This window comes from Leuresthes tenuis, unplaced genomic scaffold, assembly GCF_036924035.1.
Source record: "Leuresthes tenuis unplaced genomic scaffold, fLeuTen1.0.hap1 SCAF_1, whole genome shotgun sequence".
Lineage (NCBI taxonomy): Eukaryota > Metazoa > Chordata > Actinopteri > Atheriniformes > Atherinopsidae > Leuresthes > Leuresthes tenuis.
The window spans coordinates 40823787-40838494 of record NW_027325355.1 but is presented as its reverse complement, the minus strand read 5'-3'; the positions used below and the strand labels follow the sequence as shown (position 1 = coordinate 40838494).

The window sequence follows — 14708 nt, the reverse complement described above, 5'->3', positions numbered from 1 at the left end:
CTGAAATCTTGACTATCTCCTTAAAAGAAAGCGAATTTCAGATTCCAGAAGAACAAGTGTGGTTCTTTCTCATTTAAGGTAATATAAAGAAGTTTATACTTGAAACCAGCTTAGACATGGATAAATAAGAAGGACAAAGCAGTTTTAACTTGGTTGAAGTGAAGGAATTCATTTTACAGCAAAATCCTGAATCGTGCATAACTCCTCATAAGGAGTGTATTGCTCAAACGTAAGGGATGCTCTTTCTCATACAAGGTTATAAAAAGAAGTTTATGTTTGAAACCAGCTTAAACATGGACAAATATGAAGGACAAAGCAGTTTTAACTTGGTTTGAGTGAAGCAATTCATTTTATGGCAATATCAGAAATCTTGACTATCTCCTTAAAAGAAAGCGAATTTCGGATTCCAGAAGAACAAGTGTGGTTCTTTTTCATATAAGGTAATATAAAGAAGTTTATACTTGAAACCAGCTTAGACATGGATAAATAAGAAGGACAAAGCAGTTTTAACTTGGTTGAAGTGAAGGATTTCATTTTACAGCAAAATCCTGAAACGTGCATAACTCCTCATAAGGAGTGTATTGCTCAAACGTAAGGGATGCTCTTTCTCATACAAGGTTATATAAAGAAGTTTATCATTGAAACCAGCGTAGACGTGGATAAATATGAAGGACAAAGCAGTTTTAACTTGGTTTAAGTGAAGGAATTCATAGTTAGCAGTTCCTTGATGAGGGATATTTCAGACACCAAAATCCATTTTCTAAAGAGAAATAAAGAGAAAACAACAATCACTTCTGTTAAAGACTGAAAAAGAAATGTCACCCATGAAATCAACAATGCTTTTAGGGACTTCTATAAAACCTTATATTCATCACAAAATGATGCATCAGACAGTAACATAGATCAGTTTCTTAGTAATATCAACCTTCCAAAATTACAAACCGAACAGGCAATGGCTCTGGATTCACCTCTCTCAATAGGAGAACTCCATGAAGCCCTTCAACATATGCCTAGTAACAAAGCCCCGGGTGGCCACCAGATGGTTTTCCAGCAGAGTTCTACAAAGAATTGTGGACTGTTTTGGCACTGCATTTCACAAAATGGTATTACAAGTTAAGCAGAATGGCAGATTATCCCCACACATGAACTCTGCTAACATTATCCTGCTACAGAAACCAGGAAAAGACCCCATACTTCCATCCAGCTACCGCCCAATATCTCTAATAAATGCAGACCTCAAAATAATTTGTAAAGCCCTCGCCAAAACAATAGAAAAAATAACTCCACTTACCAGACAGGTTTCATAAAGGGTAGACACTCATCCACTAACACTCGCAGGCTAATTAATCTCATAGACTATTCTACCATCGACAACCTGGAAACCACAATAGTCTCTCTAGATGCAGAAAAAGCATTTGATCGAGTGAACTGGAAATTTTTATTCGCAGCATTAAAAAAATTCGGGTTTGGGTCACACTTCATCAACTGGATAAGGATATTATAAAGCTCCCCAAATGCAAGTGTCAGGACAAATGATCAAACTTCTCCAAGCTTCAGTCTGCAGAGAGGTACAAGACAGGGTTGCCCACTTTCTCCATCACTTTTTGCTATTTTCATCGAACCTTTTGCAGCTGCTATCAGACAAGATAGAAATATTAAAGGCATCCAACCCTAAAATATTGAGCATAAAATAAGTCTTTATGCTGATGATGTATTACTTTTCCTCCACAACTAACAGACGTCTCTCACTCACACGATCACACTCATAAATAAATTCTCAGCACTTTCTGACTACTCTATCAATTGGTCTAAGACCACAGTTCTGCCCATTAACTGTAGGGTCCAGAATATACCTGCGATCACTTTACAGTCAGGAAATATTAGATATTTAGGCATAAACATTTCCTCCAGGCTCTCAGAGCTAACAAAGCTAAATTATGTGCAATTATTAAAGACAGTAGAGGACGATCTCTCTCGTTGGAAGTCCTTACCTATATCACTTATGGGGAGAGTTGCAACCATTAAAATGATGATACTACCAAAAGTTAACTATTTGTTCTCAATGATCCCCATAAAACCATCTGCTACTTGGTTTAAGTCACTAGATTAATGCATCTCCAAATTTCTGTGGAAAAACAAACCACCACGTATTAGTTTAAAAACGCTACAGAAAACCAAGGGAAGTGGTTGATTAGATTTACCTCATTTTCAGCGCTATTCCTTAGCCAATAGGTTACAGTATATATCAAAATGGTTTAAACCTAGCCCAATAGATGAACCATGGATAATATAGAACAAGCATTGTGTGATAATCTGGAAATCTCTGACCTGCCACTTATTAGTCAAAACGTAAAAAATCACAAATGTTTTAAAAGCATTAACATCAGCACCTCTCTGACAGCCTGGTGGGAATTTCTTAAAATAACAAAGTCTTCACTTGTCCCGTGTAAGCTTACACCCATCTGGAACAATCCTGACATCCTGCAAAACAAAAAAATGCTAAACTTTACTCTGTGGAAGATCAAAGGAATCAAACATCTGGAACATATAATCCAAAATGGAAATTTTATTTCATTTGATGAGCTCATATCACAACATGAGATAGGCAGCAATAAATTCCTAGAATATCAACAACTTAAGTCTATAATAACAAAGGAATATATCCTCCACCAACCAGACTTACAACTCCCGATTAGGGTAGCAGAATTTCTAAGCATCTGCATCCCAAAACTACTATCAAAAATACATAAATTATTGTCTAAGATAGATGACACAATGTCTTTACCATCCTAAAAATGGGAGGCAGATTTATCCATCAGTTCTAGTCATAGCTTCTGGCCACAAATATGTTTGAACACCTTCAGAATGACTCGAAATCCTAATTTACAGCTCATACAATACAAAATTCTTCATAGAACACACTATACAGGACAAAGGATCAGGATGGGTCTAACACACTCAAACATCTGCTCTAATTGCACAGATAACACACCGGATGAATATGCACACGCTTTGTGGTTTTGTGCGCCTGTCCAGAAGGTCTGGTTTGAAGTCTGTACGGACCTATCAACATGGCTAAAGTGTAGCATTCTTGCATGCCCCACACTGTGCATACTGGGTGACTTAGACAACATCAACATGGAAATGAACTCAGCACACATGGTCATCACAGTGTTATGTATCGCAAAGAAAACTATTCTCATGAACTGGAAAGCGAAGAACAATCTGTGTATTAACAAGTTTAGAAATGTTCTTTTAGATTACATTAGCATGGAAACAATGTCTGCCTCTTTAAAACATCAATTGGCTGAATTTCATTCTCTCTGGTCCCCGCTGATTAGCTTTATCACATAGTGGTGGTGGTGGGTTGCTGTCCCGTCGCTCTGGGCGGTTGGGTGTGTGCTGGGGGGGGGCTGTGTAGCTTCGGGCGTCTGGTGGTCTGACTTGTAGTGGGCACATCTTCTTCCCTGATGTGATTATTCTCTGCAGCTGAAACTGAGACTCTCAGATCACTTTGTGTCTGCCAACAAAGAAGCAACAGCTGCTGAAGATGACCAACTTCCTCATGTGTCACAGGGTGATCAGACGTTGCAACAAAAGACATGCAGGTGGTAGAGAGAAGAGAAAACGCTTACAGCACCTGGTATTCCCAAGCAGTCTCCCATTAAAGTACTAACCAGACCCAACCCTCCTTGGCTTCCGAGATCAGACGAGGTCAGGCTTATTCAGGGTGGTGTGGCCGTAAGTAACAATCTCTGTGACAAATGTGCATTATATAGGTACTGGAATCATACACTTCCTCTATGTAACCAGATAATTGCAGAGAAAGGCTGACTTGATATGGGCGGATCTTCTTCCCTGATGTGATTATTCTCTGCAGCTGAAACTGAGACTCTCAGATCACTTCGTGTCTGCCAACAAAGCAGCAGCAGCTGAAGATGACCAACTTCCTCATGTGTCACAGGGTGATCAGACGTTGCAACAAAAGACATGCAGGTGGTCGAGAGAAGACAAAAAGCTTACATTACCTGATATTCCCAAGCGGTCTCCCATTTAAGTAGTAACCAGGTCCAACCCTGCTTGGCATCTGAGATCAGACGAGGTCAGACATATTCAGGGTGGTTTCGCCGTAAGCAACAATCTCTGTGACAAATGTGCATTATATAGGTACTGGAATCATACGGTTCCTCTATGTAACCAGATAATTGCAGAGAAAAGCTGACCTGTAGTGGGCACATCTTCTTCCCTGACGTGATTATTCTCTGCAGCTGAAACTGAGACTCTCAGATCACTTTGTGTCTGCCAACAAAGCAGCAGCAGCTGAAAATGACCAACTTCCTCATGTGTCACAGGGTGATCAGACGTTGCAACAAAAGACATGCAGGTGGTAGAGAGAAGAGAAAAAGCTTACAGCACCTGGTATTCCCAGAGAGTCTACCATCCAAGTACTAACCAGGCCCAAACCTGCTTGGCTTCCGAGATCAGACGAGGTCGGGCATATTCAGGGTGGTGTGGCCGTAAGCAACTAGAGCTATGACAAATGTGCATTATATAGGTACTGGAATCATACAGTTCCTCTATGTAACCAGATAATTGCCGAGAAAGGCTGATGAGTAGTGGGCACATCTTGTTCCCTGACGTTATTATTCTCTTCAGTTGAAACTGAGACTCTCAGATCACTTCGTGTCTGCCAACAAAGCAGCAGAAGCTGAAGATGACAAACTTCCTCATGTGTCACAGGGTGATCAGATGTTGCAAAAAAAGACATGCAGGTGGTAGAGAGAAGAGAAAAAGCTTACAGCACCTGGTATTCCCAAGAAGTCTCCCATTGAAGTACGAACCAGACCCAACCCTGCTTGGCTTCCGAGATCAGACATATTCAGGGTGGTTTGGCCGTAAGCAACAATCTCTGTGACAAATGTGCATTATGTAGGTACTGGAATCATACGGTTCCCCTATGTAACCAGATAATTGCAGAGAAAAGCTGACTTGTAGTGGGCACATCTTCTTCCGTGACGTGATTATTCTCTGCAGCTGAAACTGAGACTCTCAGATAACTTTGTGTCTGCCAACAAAGCAGCAGCAGCTGAAGATGACCAACTTCCTCATGTGTCACAGGGTGATCAGACGTTGCAACAAAAGACATGCAGGTGGTCGAGAGAAGAGAAAAAGCTTACAGCACCTGGTATTCCAAAGCAGTCTCCCATCCAAGTACTAACCAAGCCCAACCGTGCTTGGCTTCCGAGATCGGACAAGGTCGGATATGTTCAGGGTGGTGTGGCCGTAAGCAACAAAGTCTGTGACAAATGTGCATTATATAGGTACTGGAATCATACAGTTCCTCTATGTAACCAGATAATTGCTGAGAAAAGGCTGATGTGTAGTGGGCACATTTTCTTCCCTGACGTGATTATTCTCTTCAGCTGAAACTGAGACTCTCAGATCACTTCGTGTCTTCCAACAAAGCAGCAGCAGCTGAAGATGGCCAACTTCCTCATGTGTCACAGGGTGATCAGACGTTGCAACAAAAGACATGCAGGTTGTAGAGAGAAGAGAAAAAGCTTACAGCACCTGGTATTCCCAAGCAGTCTCCCATTAAAGTACTAACAAGACCCAACCCTCCTTGGCTTCCGAGATCAGACGAGGTCAGGCTTATTCAGGGTGGTGTGGCCGTAAGGAACAATTTCTGTGACAAATGTGCATTATATAGGTACTGGAATCATACACTTCCTCTATGTAACCAGATAATTGCAGAGAAAGAATGACTTGATATGGGCACATCTTCTTCCCTGATGTGATTATTCTCTGCAGCTGAAACTGAGACTCTCAGATCACTTCGTGTCTGCCAACAAAGCAGCAGCAGCTGAAGATGACCAACTTCCTCATGTGTCACAGGGTGATCAGACGTTGCTACAAAAGACATGCAGGTGGTCGAGAGAAGACAAAAAGCTTACAGCACCTGATATTCCCAAGCGGTCTCCCATTTAAGTAGTAACCAGGTCCAACCCTGCTTGGCTTCTGAGATCAGACGAGGTCAGACATATTCAGGGTGGTTTGGCCGTAAGCAACTATCTCTGTGACAAATGTGCATTATATAGGTACTGGAATCATACGGTTCCTCTATGTAACCAGATAATTGCAGAGAAAAGCTGACCTGTAGTGGGCACATCTTCTTCCCTGACGTGATTATTCTCTGCAGCTGAAACTGAGACTCTCAGATCACTTTGTGTCTGCCAACAAAGCAGCAGCAGCTGAAGATGACCAACTTCCTCATGTGTCACAGGGTGATCAGACGTTGCAACAAAAGACATGCAGTTGGTAGAGAGAAGAGAAAAAGCTTACAGCACCTGGTATTCCCAAACAGTCTACCATCCAAGTACTAACCAGGCCCAAACCTGCTTGGCTTCCGAGATCAGACGAGGTCGGGCATATTCAGGGTGGTGTGGCTGTAAGCAACCAGAACTGTGACAAATGTGCATTATATAGGTACTGGTATCATACAGTTCCTCTATGTAACCAGATAATTGCCGAGAAAGGCTGATGTGTAGTGGGCACATCTTGTTCCCTGACGTTATTATTCTCTTCAGTTGAAACTGAGACTCTCAGATCACTTCGTGTCTGCCAACAAAGCAGCAGAAGCTGAAGATGACAAACTTCCTCATGTGTCACAGGGTGATCAGATGTTGCAAAAAAAGACATGCAGGTGGTAGAGAGAAGAGAAAAAGCTTACAGCACCTGGTATTCCCAAGAAGTCTACCATTGAAGTACGAACCAGACCCAACCCTGCTTGGCTTCCGAGATCAGACGAGGTCAGACATATTCAGGGTGGTTTGGCCGTAAGCAACAATCTCTGTGACAAATGTGCATTATATAGGTACTGGAATTATACGGTTCCTCTATGTAACCAGATAATTGCAGAGAAAAGCTGACTTGTAGTGGGCACATCTTCTTCCGTGACGTGATTATTCTCTGCAGCTGAAACTGAGACTCTCAGATCACTTTGTGTCTGCCAACAAAGCAGCAGCAGCTGAAGATGACCAACTTCCTCATGTGTCACAGGGTGATCAGACGTTGCAACAAAAGACATGCAGGTGGTCGAGAGATGAGAAAAAGCTTACAGCACCTGGTATTCCAAAGCAGTCTCCCATCCAAGTACTAACCAGGCCCAACAGTGCTTGGCTTCCGAGATCGGACAAGGTCGGATATGTTCAGGGTGGTGTGGCCGTAAGCAACAAAGTCTGTGACAAATGTGCATTATATAGGTACTGGAATCATACAGTTCCTCTATGTAACCAGATAATTGACGAGAAAGGCTGATGTGTAGTGGGCATATCTTCTTCCCTGATGTGATTATTCTCTGCAGCTGAAACTGAGACTCTCAGATCACTTTGTGTCTGCCAACAAAGCAGCAGCAGCAGAAGATGACCAACTTCCTCATGTGTCACAGGGTGATCAGATGTTGCAACAAAAGACATGCAGGTGGTAGAGAGAAGAGAAAAAGCTTACAGCACCTGGTATTCCCAAGCAGTCTCCCACCCAAGTGCTAACCAGGCCCAACAGTGCTTGGCTTCCGAGATCAGACGAGGTCGGGTATATTATATTCAGGGTGGTGTGGCAGTAAGCGACAATCTCTGTGACAAATGTGCATTATATAGGTACTGGAATCATACGGTTCCTCTATGTAACCAGATAATTGCAGAGAAAGGCTTATGTGTAGTGGGCACATCTTCTTCCCTGACGTGAATATTCTCTGAAGCTGAAACTGAGACTCTCAGATCACTTCGTGTCTGCCAACAAAGCAGCAGAAGCTGAAGATGACCAACTTCCTCATGTGTCACAGGGTGATCAGACGTTGCAACAAAAGACATTCAGGTGGTCCAGAGAAGAGATAAAGCTTACAGCACCTGGTATTCCCAGAGAGTCTACCATCCAAGTACTAACCAGGCCCAAACCTGCTTCGCTTCCGAGATCAGACGAGGTCGGGTATATTCAGGGTGGTGTGGCCGTAAGCAACAATGTCTGTGACAAATGTGCATTATATAGGTACTGGAATCCTACGGTTCCTCTATGCAACCAGATAATTTCCGAGAAAGGCTGATGTGTACTGGGCACATCTTCTTCCCTGACGTGATTATTCTCTGCAGCTGAAACTGAGACTCTCAGATCACTTTGTGTCTGCCAACAAAGCAGCAGCAGCTGAAGATGACCAACTTCCTCATGTGTCACAGGGTGATCAGACGTTGCAACAAAAGACATGCAGGTGGTAGAAAGAAGAGAAAAAGCTTACAGCACCTGGTATTCCCAAGAGGTCTTCAATCCAAGTACAAACCAGGCCCAACTGTGCTTGGCTTCCGAGATCAGACGAGGTCGGGCATGTTCAGGGTTGTGTGGCCGTAAGCAACAATGTCTCTGACAAATGTGCATTATATAGTTACTGGAATCATACGGTTCCTCTATGCAACCAGATCATTTCCGAGAAAGGCTGATGTGTAGTGGGCACATCTTCTTCCCTGACGTGATTATTCTCTGCAGCTGAAACTGAGACTCTCAGATCACTTTGTGTTTTCCAACAAAGCAGCAGCAGCTGAAGATGACCAACTTCCTCATGTGTCACAGGGTGATCAGACGTTGCAACAAAAGACATGCAGGTGGTCGAGAGAAGAGAAAAAGCTTACAGCACCTGGTATTCCAAAGCAGTCTCCCATCCAAGTACTAACCAGGCCCAACCGTGCTTGGCTTCCGAGATCGGACAAGGTCGGATATGTTCAGGGTGGTGTGGCCGTAAGCAACAAAGTCTGTGACAAATGTGCATTATATAGGTACTGGAATCATACAGTTCCTCTATGTAACCAGATAATTGACGAGAAAGGCTGATGTGTAGTGGGCATATCTTCTTCCCTGATGTGATTATTCTCTGCAGCTGAAACTGAGACTCTCAGATCACTTTGTGTCTGCCAACAAAGCAGCAGAAGCTGAAGATGACCAACTTCCTCATGTGTCACAGGGTGATCAGACGTTGCAACAAAAGACATTCAGGTGGTCCAGAGAAGAGATAAAGCTTACAGCACCTGGTATTCCCAGAGAGTCTACCATCCAAGTACTAACCAGGCCCAAACCTGCTTGGCTTCCGAGATCAGACGAGGTCAGGCATATTCAGGGTTGTGTGGCCGTAAGCAACCATAACTGTGACAAATGTGCATTACAAAGGTACTGGAATCATACAGTTCCTCTATGTAACCAGATAATTGCCGAGAAAAGCTGATAAGTAGTGGGCACATCTTCTTCCCTGACGTGATTATTCTCTTCAGCTGAAACTGAGACTCTCAGATCACTTCGTGTCAGCCAGCAAAGCAGCAGCAGCTGAAGATGACCAACTTCCTCATGTGTCACAGGGTGATCAGACGTTGCAACAAAACACATGCAGGTGGTAGAGAGAAGAGAAAACGCTTACAGCACCTGGTATTCCCAAGCGGTCTCCCACCCAAGAACTAACCAGGCCCAACACTGCTTGGCTTCCGTGATCAGACGAGGTCAGGCAAATTCAGGGTGGTGTGGCCGTAAGTAACAATGTCTGTGACAAATGTGCATTACATAAGTACAGGAATCATACGGTTCCTCTATGTAACCAGATAATTGCTGAGAAAGGCTGATGTGTAGTGGGCACATTTTCTTCCCTGACGTGATTATTCTCTTCAGCTGAAACTGAGACTCTCAGATCACTTCGTGTCTTCCAACAAAGCAGCAGCAGCTGAAGATGGCCAACTTCCTCATGTGTCACAGGGTGATCAGACGTTGCAACAAAAGACATGCAGGTTGTAGAGAGAAGAGAAAAAGCTTACAGCACCTGGTATTCCCAAGCAGTCTCCCATTAAAGTACTAACAAGACCCAACCCTCCTTGGCTTCCGAGATCAGACGAGGTCAGGCTTATTCAGGGTGGTGTGGCCGTAAGGAACAATTTCTGTGACAAATGTGCATTATATAGGTACTGGAATCATACACTTCCTCTATGTAACCAGATAATTGCAGAGAAAGGCTGACTTGATATGGGCACATCTTCTTCCCTGATGTGATTATTCTCTGCAGCTGAAACTGAGACTCTCAGATCACTTCGTGTCTGCCAACAAAGCAGCAGCAGCTGAAGATGACCAACTTCCTCATGTGTCACAGGGTGATCAGACGTTGCTACAAAAGACATGCAGGTGGTCGAGAGAAGACAAAAAGCTTACAGCACCTGATATTCCCAAGCGGTCTCCCATTTAAGTAGTAACCAGGTCCAACCCTGCTTGGCTTCTGAGATCAGACGAGGTCAGACATATTCAGGGTGGTTTGGCCGTAAGCAACAATCTCTGTGACAAATGTGCATTATATAGGTACTGGAATCATACGGTTCCTCTATGTAACCAGATAATTGCAGAGAAAAGCTGACCTGTAGTGGGCACATCTTCTTCCCTGACGTGATTATTCTCTGCAGCTGAAACTGAGACTCTCAGATCACTTTGTGTCTGCCAACAAAGCAGCAGCAGCTGAAGATGACCAACTTCCTCATGTGTCACAGGGTGATCAGACGTTGCAACAAAAGACATGCAGTTGGTAGAGAGAAGAGAAAAAGCTTACAGCACCTGGTATTCCCAAACAGTCTACCATCCAAGTACTAACCAGGCCCAAACCTGCTTGGCTTCCGAGATCAGACGAGGTCGGGCATATTCAGGGTGGTGTGGTTGTAAGCAACCAGAACTGTGACAAATGTGCATTATATAGGTACTGGTATCATACAGTTCCTCTATGTAACCAGATAATTGCCGAGAAAGGCTGATGTGTAGTGGGCACATCTTGTTCCCTGACGTTATTATTCTCTTCAGTTGAAACTGAGACTCTCAGATCACTTCGTGTCTGCCAACAAAGCAGCAGAAGCTGAAGATGACAAACTTCCTCATGTGTCACAGGGTGATCAGATGTTGCAAAAAAAGACATGCAGGTGGTAGAGAGAAGAGAAAAAGCTTACAGCACCTGGTATTCCCAAGAAGTCTACCATTGAAGTACGAACCAGACCCAACCCTGCTTGGCTTCCGAGATCAGACGAGGTCAGACATATTCAGGGTGGTTTGGCCGTAAGCAACAATCTCTGTGACAAATGTGCATTATATAGGTACTGGAATTATACGGTTCCTCTATGTAACCAGATAATTGCAGAGAAAAGCTGACTTGTAGTGGGCACATCTTCTTCCGTGACGTGATTATTCTCTGCAGCTGAAACTGAGACTCTCAGATCACTTTGTGTCTGCCAACAAAGCAGCAGCAGCTGAAGATGACCAACTTCCTCATGTGTCACAGGGTGATCAGACGTTGCAACAAAAGACATGCAGGTGGTCGAGAGATGAGAAAAAGCTTACAGCACCTGGTATTCCAAAGCAGTCTCCCATCCAAGTACTAACCAGGCCCAACAGTGCTTGGCTTCCGAGATCGGACAAGGTCGGATATGTTCAGGGTGGTGTGGCCGTAAGCAACAAAGTCTGTGACAAATGTGCATTATATAGGTACTGGAATCATACAGTTCCTCTATGTAACCAGATAATTGACGAGAAAGGCTGATGTGTAGTGGGCATATCTTCTTCCCTGATGTGATTATTCTCTGCAGCTGAAACTGAGACTCTCAGATCACTTTGTGTCTGCCAACAAAGCAGCAGCAGCAGAAGATGACCAACTTCCTCATGTGTCACAGGGTGATCAGATGTTGCAACAAAAGACATGCAGGTGGTAGAGAGAAGAGAAAAAGCTTACAGCACCTGGTATTCCCAAGCAGTCTCCCACCCAAGTGCTAACCAGGAACAACCCTGCTTGGCTTCCGAGATCAGACGAGGTCGGGTATATTATATTCAGGGTGGTGTGGCAGTAAGCGACAATCTCTGTGACAAATGTGCATTATATAGGTACTGGAATCATACGGTTCCTCTATGTAACCAGATAATTGCAGAGAAAGGCTTATGTGTAGTGGGCACATCTTCTTCCCTGACGTGAATATTCTCTGAAGCTGAAACTGAGACTCTCAGATCACTTCGTGTCTGCCAACAAAGCAGCAGAAGCTGAAGATGACCAACTTCCTCATGTGTCACAGGGTGATCAGACGTTGCAACAAAAGACATTCAGGTGGTCCAGAGAAGAGATAAAGCTTACAGCACCTGGTATTCCCAGAGAGTCTACCATCCAAGTACTAACCAGGCCCAAACCTGCTTGGCTTCCGAGATCAGACGTGGTCGGGCATATTCAGGGTGGTGTGGCCGTAAGCAACCATAACTGTGACAAATGTGCATTACAAAGGTACTGGAATCATACAGTTCCTCTATGTAACCAGATAATTGCCGAGAAAAGCTGATAAGTAGTGGGCACATCTTCTTCCCTGACGTGATTATTCTCTTCAGCTGAAACTGAGACTCTCAGATCACTTTGTGTCTGCCAACAAAGCAACAGAAGCTGAAGATGACCAACTTCCTCATGTGTCACAGGGTGATCAGACGTTGCAACAAAAGACATGCAGGTGGTAGAGAGAAGAGAAAAAGCTTACAGCACCTCGTATTCCCAAGAGGTCTTCCATCCAAGTACAAACCAGGCCCAACTGTGCTTGGCTTCCGAGATCAGACGAGGTCGGGCATGTTCAGGGTTGTGTGGCCGTAAGCAACAATGTCTCTGACAAATGTGCATTATATAGGTACTGGAATCATACGGTTCCTCTATGCAACCAGATAATTGCCGAGAAAGGCTGATGTGTAGCGGGCATATCATCTTCTCTGATGTGATCATTCTCTGCAACTGAAACTGAGACTCTCAGATCACTTCGTGTCAGCCAACAAAGCAGCAGCAGCTGAAGATGACCAACTTCCTCATGTGTCACAGGGTGATCAGACGTTGCAACAAAAGACATGCAGGTGGTAGAGAGAAGAGAAAAAGCTTACAGCACATGGTATTCCGAAGTGGTCTCCCATCCAAGTACTAACCAGGCCCAACCCTGCTTTTCTTCTAAGATCAGACGAGGTCGGGCATATTCAGGGTGGTGCGGCCGTAAGCAACAATAGCTGTGACAAATGTGCATTATATAGGTACTGGAATCATACACTTCTTCTATGTAACCAGATAATTGCAGAGAAAGGCTGACTTGTAGTGGGCACATCTTCTTCCCTGATGTGATTATTCTCTGCAGCTGAAACTGAGACTCTCAGATCACTTCGTGTCTGCCAACAAAGAAGCAGCAGCTGCTGAAGATGACCAACTTCCTCATGTGTCACAGGATGATCAGACGTTGCAACAAAAGACATGCAGGTGGTAGAGAGAAGAGAAGAAGCTTACAGCACCTGGTATTCCCAAGCAGTCTCCCATCCAAGTACTAAACACGCTATACCCTGCTTGGCTTCCGAGATCAGACGAGGTCGGGCATGTTCAGGGTGGTGTGGCCGTAAGCAACAATGTCTCTGACAAATGTGCATTATATAGGTACTGGAATCATACGGTTCCTCTATGCAACCAGATAATTGCTGAGAAAGGCTGATGTGTAGCGGGCATATCATCTTCTCTGATGTGATCCTTCTCTGCAGCTGAAACTGAGACTCTCAGATCACTTCATATCTGCCAACAAAGCAGCAGCAGCTGAAGATGACCAACTTCCTCATGTGTCACAGGGTGATCAGACGTTGCAACAAAAGACATGCAGGTGGTAGAGAGAAGAGAAAAAGCTTAAAGCACCTGGTATTCCCAGGCAGTCTACCATCCAAGTACTAACCAGGCCCAAACCTGCTTGGCTTCCGAGATCAGACGAGGTCGGGTATATTCAGGGTGGTGTGGCCGTAAGCAACAATGTCTGTGACAAATGTGCATTATATAGGTACTGGAATCCTACGGTTCCTCTATGCAACCAGATAATTTCCGAGAAAGGCTGATGTGTACTGGGCACATCTTCTTCCCTGACGTGATTATTCTCTGCAGCTGAAACTGAGACTCTCAGATCACTTTGTGTCTGCCAACAAAGCAGCAGCAGCTGAAGATGACCAACTTCCTCATGTGTCACAGGGTGATCAGACGTTGCAAAAAAAGACATGCAGGTGGTAGAAAGAAGAGAAAAAGCTTACAGCACCTGGTATTCCCAAGAGGTCTTCAATCCAAGTACAAACCAGGCCCAACTGTGCTTGGCTTCCGAGATCAGACTAGGTCGGGCATGTTCAGGGTTGTGTGGCCGTAAGCAACAATGTCTCTGACAAATGTGCATTATATAGTTACTGGAATCATACGGTTCCTCTATGCAACCAGATCATTTCCGAGAAAGGCTGATGTGTAGTGGGCACATCTTCTTCCCTGACGTGATTATTCTCTGCAGCTGAAACTGAGACTCTCAGATCACTTTGTGTTTTCCAACAAAGCAGCAGCAGCTGAAGATGACCAACTTCCTCATGTGTCACAGGGTGATCAGACGTTGCAACAAAAGACATGCAGGTGGTAGAGAGAAGAGAAAAAGCTTACAGCACCTCGTATTCCCAAGTGGTCTTCCATCCAAGTACAAACCAGGCCCAACTGTGCTTGGCTTCCGAGATCAGACTAGGTCGGGCATGTTCAGGGTTGTGTGGCCGTAAGCAACAATGTCTCTGACAAATGTGCATTATATAGGTACTGGAATCATACGGTTCCTCTATGCAACCAGATAATTGCCGAGAAAGGCTGATGTGTA

General features: G+C 44.2%; 1 non-coding gene and 28 pseudogenes across 1 annotated transcript; all 29 read right to left on the bottom strand.

Annotated features, from left to right (window-relative positions):
- Positions 1-3628: 3628 nt before the first annotated feature.
- Positions 3629-3747, bottom strand: LOC140293663 (5S ribosomal RNA; annotated as a pseudogene).
- Positions 3748-4016: 269 nt separating this feature from the next.
- LOC140296442 (5S ribosomal RNA) lies at positions 4017-4135 on the bottom strand (annotated as a pseudogene).
- Positions 4136-4404: 269 nt separating this feature from the next.
- LOC140300429 (5S ribosomal RNA) lies at positions 4405-4523 on the bottom strand (annotated as a pseudogene).
- Positions 4524-4792: 269 nt separating this feature from the next.
- LOC140296834 (5S ribosomal RNA) lies at positions 4793-4901 on the bottom strand (annotated as a pseudogene).
- A 269-nt stretch (positions 4902-5170) lies between these two features.
- LOC140282435 (5S ribosomal RNA) lies at positions 5171-5289 on the bottom strand (annotated as a pseudogene).
- A 270-nt stretch (positions 5290-5559) lies between these two features.
- On the bottom strand, positions 5560-5678 carry LOC140296538 (5S ribosomal RNA; annotated as a pseudogene).
- A 269-nt stretch (positions 5679-5947) lies between these two features.
- LOC140268303 (5S ribosomal RNA) lies at positions 5948-6066 on the bottom strand (annotated as a pseudogene).
- A 269-nt stretch (positions 6067-6335) lies between these two features.
- LOC140302043 (5S ribosomal RNA) lies at positions 6336-6454 on the bottom strand (annotated as a pseudogene).
- A 269-nt stretch (positions 6455-6723) lies between these two features.
- On the bottom strand, positions 6724-6842 carry LOC140291488 (5S ribosomal RNA; annotated as a pseudogene).
- Positions 6843-7111: 269 nt separating this feature from the next.
- On the bottom strand, positions 7112-7230 carry LOC140289840 (5S ribosomal RNA; annotated as a pseudogene).
- A 269-nt stretch (positions 7231-7499) lies between these two features.
- LOC140295969 (5S ribosomal RNA) lies at positions 7500-7623 on the bottom strand (annotated as a pseudogene).
- A 269-nt stretch (positions 7624-7892) lies between these two features.
- On the bottom strand, positions 7893-8011 carry LOC140299111 (5S ribosomal RNA). The gene has a single exon (XR_011914691.1). It is a non-coding gene; the product is annotated as a 5S ribosomal RNA (ribosomal RNA).
- Positions 8012-8280: 269 nt separating this feature from the next.
- On the bottom strand, positions 8281-8399 carry LOC140294693 (5S ribosomal RNA; annotated as a pseudogene).
- A 269-nt stretch (positions 8400-8668) lies between these two features.
- LOC140318614 (5S ribosomal RNA) lies at positions 8669-8787 on the bottom strand (annotated as a pseudogene).
- A 269-nt stretch (positions 8788-9056) lies between these two features.
- Positions 9057-9175, bottom strand: LOC140290221 (5S ribosomal RNA; annotated as a pseudogene).
- Positions 9176-9444: 269 nt separating this feature from the next.
- Positions 9445-9563, bottom strand: LOC140294322 (5S ribosomal RNA; annotated as a pseudogene).
- A 269-nt stretch (positions 9564-9832) lies between these two features.
- Positions 9833-9951, bottom strand: LOC140296537 (5S ribosomal RNA; annotated as a pseudogene).
- Positions 9952-10220: 269 nt separating this feature from the next.
- LOC140268298 (5S ribosomal RNA) lies at positions 10221-10339 on the bottom strand (annotated as a pseudogene).
- Positions 10340-10608: 269 nt separating this feature from the next.
- Positions 10609-10727, bottom strand: LOC140272262 (5S ribosomal RNA; annotated as a pseudogene).
- A 269-nt stretch (positions 10728-10996) lies between these two features.
- On the bottom strand, positions 10997-11115 carry LOC140291487 (5S ribosomal RNA; annotated as a pseudogene).
- Positions 11116-11384: 269 nt separating this feature from the next.
- Positions 11385-11503, bottom strand: LOC140289839 (5S ribosomal RNA; annotated as a pseudogene).
- A 269-nt stretch (positions 11504-11772) lies between these two features.
- LOC140296407 (5S ribosomal RNA) lies at positions 11773-11896 on the bottom strand (annotated as a pseudogene).
- A 269-nt stretch (positions 11897-12165) lies between these two features.
- LOC140302408 (5S ribosomal RNA) lies at positions 12166-12284 on the bottom strand (annotated as a pseudogene).
- A 269-nt stretch (positions 12285-12553) lies between these two features.
- Positions 12554-12672, bottom strand: LOC140294018 (5S ribosomal RNA; annotated as a pseudogene).
- A 269-nt stretch (positions 12673-12941) lies between these two features.
- On the bottom strand, positions 12942-13060 carry LOC140290823 (5S ribosomal RNA; annotated as a pseudogene).
- Positions 13061-13332: 272 nt separating this feature from the next.
- LOC140292046 (5S ribosomal RNA) lies at positions 13333-13451 on the bottom strand (annotated as a pseudogene).
- Positions 13452-13720: 269 nt separating this feature from the next.
- Positions 13721-13839, bottom strand: LOC140310440 (5S ribosomal RNA; annotated as a pseudogene).
- A 269-nt stretch (positions 13840-14108) lies between these two features.
- Positions 14109-14227, bottom strand: LOC140296760 (5S ribosomal RNA; annotated as a pseudogene).
- A 269-nt stretch (positions 14228-14496) lies between these two features.
- LOC140296592 (5S ribosomal RNA) lies at positions 14497-14615 on the bottom strand (annotated as a pseudogene).
- Between the last annotated feature and the right edge of the window lie 93 nt (positions 14616-14708).